The following is a 3,709-nucleotide window of genomic DNA, read 5'->3' as shown; positions in this document are numbered from 1 at the left end:
TATTTATGGTCACAGGTGAATATAACTTATATTATGGTTTACCTGCTTCCGCATTATCACTTTAACTAGATATTCAACTTAATTTTAGTGTAACTTACAACACTGCAATGTTGTTTTTCTTGTACTATGGCAACTGCACTTTACTTTACAATACCTCATGTGACGCCACTTTACCTTACCTTACTTTGCTTCAGTCTACCTTTCTGCACATTGTCTATTGTTTACCTGTTTTTCTTGTGTGTTTACTTGTTTGTTTGTTTTTGCTTTCATTGTAGAGAATTGCTGCTGTAACAAAGGAATTTCCCCGTTGTGGGATGAATAAAGTATCATCTAATCTATCTAATATTGAGGGTGACAACAATTGTTTTGTTTTTGGCATTTTATGTGTTTGTGTATTCGATAACAGATAATAGATAGATAGATAGATAGATAGATAGATAGATAGATAGATAGATTACAGGAAAGGAGGGCCGAGAGATATGGGCAATGTTATGTTCTGACATCAATGGTTGCTGGTAGTTCCTCAATTTTTTGATTTCACACCATAAAAACTGTTTTGCCGGATTAAGGTCTATTACTGAAACGTTGGCATTAAATTTATCTTAGACTGTGTGCGGTAGTTTCACCATTTAAAAAAAAAAAAAAAAAAGGGACACCAAGAATTGAACTGACAGCCTGCATCTTTACAGCACGAAACCACTAGATGTCCTACTTAGACTAAAAACTCTACTGATGCACTGACAACTACAAAACAGCAGTTTAACCCTCAAAGGTCTAAGGACATGTTCACATATCTTCCTAAATTTACCTTTTTAATGTATTTGCATATAACTAATCCCTGTGCGTTCAGAACAAACTCAGATTTCCCTACAGTGACCCCCACATTTTTCTAGAGCAATGTGTAAAGAGATAATTTGACTAAAGCTGAAAGAAATTGATGTTGGCTTTTTGAAAGTCCTTAAAGCAGTATTCCAGTCAATTTCTACACGTAGCTCTGTTGTTAAAAATGAAAACAATCCTTGCTGCCTGCACCGTGTTATCCCTCTGTTAGAGTTAGCACCCAACAAGCTTAAACAGGCTTAAACAGGGCAGGTTTTAAATGTGTTTTTTGCCTATAAACATGTTAAAAATGTCAATACAAGTGCCTAGCCATGTGCAGTGATTTTTTCTGAGGAACACAGCGTATCTGACTGCAGTAGATGTCACAATAAGGCATAAAAGTTGTGTTAATTCATATCTCACAGTTTATTTCCTGGTTTTTTTTTGTGGGAAAAGGGGCATTGTCAGCTCATCAAAAGTCACACCCAGGTTCCTTGCTGTACAAGCTGGCATCAAAACAGTGTTGTCAGTGATGATGGACAGGTCTCAAGCATACTTCCCTTCCACTTAAGCAATACAAGCTCAGTCCTATTCATGTTTAGTGTAATTAATATCGACCCTGAGATGTCTTGCAGTGAGCGTCAGTTAGACAAAGGTCTATTGTCAAAGTTGCCTTACTTCAAGTCTTTTCTTTTTTTACTGAAATAAACTGAGCTCAGTTAAAGTTCAAGAGAGAGAATGAAGTGGAGACACCTCAGTGTAACTGTGGCATTGGGTTGACCAGAAGGAGACTGATAAAAGTCTTGGGCTTATCAGAGGGGCATCAGGGCTAACTGGCACCGTCCAAAGGGGCACTTAGGTTGACAAAAGGGAACTTGCAAGTGAGAGGCACATGGACCAACCAGAGGAGCATTTAGGGTGTAGTTGACTTCCCTGTTGTCCCCCACCCCATCATAGATTTTGTCTGAAAAAAGTTCTGACTCTGGGGACAACAAGCAACGCTGTCCCAGATAACCTGAAAGGTCTTGGCGGTTCAGAGTGCAATAACGGGTCACAAATATATTTTGGCCCTAAGCCATTTAGGGATTTATAAACCAGTATAAGTATTTTGAAATCAACTCTTTGAGGCACAGGAAGCCAGTGTAAAGACTTCAGAACTGGAGTAATCTGATCTATTTTGATACCCGTGTGTTAACTGAAATGACGTCACGGCTACAAAAGAAAGTCTATTATGAAATAATTCCTAAAAACTAACAAACATTGCCTCGCATGTATGTTCTTGTTGGAGAATGATTTTTGAGCATGACCAAAAAAAGTAAAAACACCTTTTTAAAACCTTTTTCAATATTTCACTTTAATAAATAAAAACGCTCTCTGGTCAGTTTCTGTTTTCTTAAAATCCATGTATGTATTAAATAAAGCACAACTACACATGCCACATTCTAGATGTGGCCACATGCTGTAGGGGAATTCTCAGATTAAAGTCAGAATTCTGACTTTAATCTCAGAATTCTGAGAAAAAAGTCAGAATTCTGAGAATAAAGTCAGAATTCTGACTTTAATCTCAGAATTCTGAGAAAAAAGTCAGAATTCTGAGAATAAAGTCAGAACTCACATACATTTTTCACCAGTGGCCCTAATCCTCTTCCGTAATTTTCTACCATACACTTCAACCACCAAACGTTTCCCTCAATTCCTTTTGACCATTTCTTGGCTGGTACTATTTGCCAGAGAATAAACTAGCTGATTCCCCCTGCTTCCTGTTTCCATGCTAAGCTAAGCTAACCAGCTGCATAGAAAAGTTTATTAAAGGATAGAACCTTGAGATGAACCATCTCATTTTCAAGCTGGTCCACATTAGCTTCAGATTTAATGGACAGACATAAACATGGTATCAGTTGTCTTATCAAACTCTTTGCAAGAAAGCTAATAGGCATAGGCAGTTGAATTGTTTTTTTAAAAGAATAATTTAAGTATTTTACAACCTGTCTTGTTCTCATAATTGTGGCCTTTCTGAATATAGCTCAGGCTAACTTTGCACTTATCACCTTCGCAGTGCGGAGCTTCAAAAGCTTAGCAAATACTTAGTCCAATTTTAAATAAGTCTTTTCAAATGTTAAACCAAAAGGAAATGCATAAATTAGCTTCCTGGATTAGCTATTATAGCTAACTGCATAGGGATTCTCTGTGGGAAAGTGTCATGCATTTGTTGTTACTGTTGTTCTAAAAATCCCACTTTTTGATGACAATTAATATTTACCATCATGAGAAAAGATGAAGCAACTGATACAATTGTTCAACTAAATTTCAACCTATTCAGCTCATGTCTTTTTTTCAGCAATGGGACTGTGGTTTTCCCCTCTCCAATCAACTTTTTAATCAAAGTCCGCTGCTTCTCATAGCAATGTCTGGATCGACCCATTTCAGTGTGAAATGCACTATAACCAGCATGCACATGTGCTTCCTTCCTTCCTTCCTTTAAATATGGGCCATATTTGATACCTGTTTCTTCACAGAATCAATCGCCTCACTAATTAAACACAACACTGCTATTATTTTGAACATTCCCCTTTCAATTACAGATTCAATTACTCAATTCAATTATTACTCTACAACACTTACTAATACATTAATAAACTAATAAAGACCACAGCTCTGCTGTAGCAATAGTTTTTGTGCAAAAGTGACTTAAAGAGATGGCATTTAGGAGTGGGAGTTGAAGCATGTATAATATGCAGCATTGATAAAGCAGAGGCCACTCTTAAAGACAAACATGACTCAACGTGTTCCTCGACGCACAGGAAGTCTTTAAAGGAAATAACGCTGACGGCAAAGTTTGATCAACAATGAATGGGTAACAAAATCTTGAGTAACAGTGTGGGGAAAAGGG

Source organism: Etheostoma spectabile, chromosome 19 (assembly GCF_008692095.1).
Source record: "Etheostoma spectabile isolate EspeVRDwgs_2016 chromosome 19, UIUC_Espe_1.0, whole genome shotgun sequence".
Classification (NCBI taxonomy): Eukaryota; Metazoa; Chordata; class Actinopteri; order Perciformes; family Percidae; genus Etheostoma; species Etheostoma spectabile.
The sequence above is the reverse complement of the archived record's forward strand: the minus strand, read 5'-3'. Positions refer to the sequence as shown.